This window comes from Pieris napi, chromosome 11, assembly GCF_905475465.1.
Source record: "Pieris napi chromosome 11, ilPieNapi1.2, whole genome shotgun sequence".
NCBI lineage: Eukaryota > Metazoa > Arthropoda > Insecta > Lepidoptera > Pieridae > Pieris > Pieris napi.
Window position 1 is genome coordinate 3,716,334 of NC_062244.1, and position 884 is coordinate 3,717,217.

Consider the following 884-nt stretch of genomic DNA (forward strand, 5'->3'; position numbering starts at 1 on the left):
CTATCTTGTATTATTTAATTAGGAAGCGATATCACAACTTTAGTTTTATTATCATTGTAACAAACATGACGATACAAAATCCACAACAGTATTTAGATTAAATATTGTAGGTGTGTTTAAATTTACAATTTAACCCTAATGCAAATCGAAATGCCGAAGCTTAGCCACTGGTCTGCCTGAAAAAACTTATAGATCAAGAGCCCAGGACTGCCAGACCTTCGTCATTTTATAAAAGCTGAAAGTTCTTCTGTGCGTGTCCCCTATACAGGTCAGAACGACCAGAGACTATAGAGTTTGGGTAGTGGATACTTTGGCAGATAACAGGTAGTAAAGACTAAGCGCTCGCGCTCGGACCTACTGGACTTACAATGTGTCTGGCAGGGTGTAAAAACCATTGAAACTGTCCGGCAGGTAACATATATAAAATTTAGCTTTTATACTCTAACGAAAGTATAATTATAATTAATTAATGTTTAGGGGTGTCTGGCAGGGGGAAGCAACTGTCATAAGTGTCCGGCAATGTATGACGATGTTTATAAAGTTATCCCTAATAAAATATAAAAAAAATTGAGCTTTATACTTTAAGGGATTTAAGGTACTATTTTATACACCTTTACTACCTGTTATCTGCCAAAGTAACCACTACCCAAACTCTGAAGTCTCTGGTCGTTCTTACCTGTATAGGGGACACGCACAGAAGAACTTTCAGCTTTTATAAAATGACGAAGGTCTGGCCTAAGCAAAGAGCCCTGGGCTCTTAGGATATCAGCATTTGACAGTATGAAAAATACAGTGTTGTTGAGTTAAATCCGTATGAAACATGGCTTTTAAAAGAGTGATGGTAAAATAACTTATAAATAATCATTAATTGGCACGTGAAATAA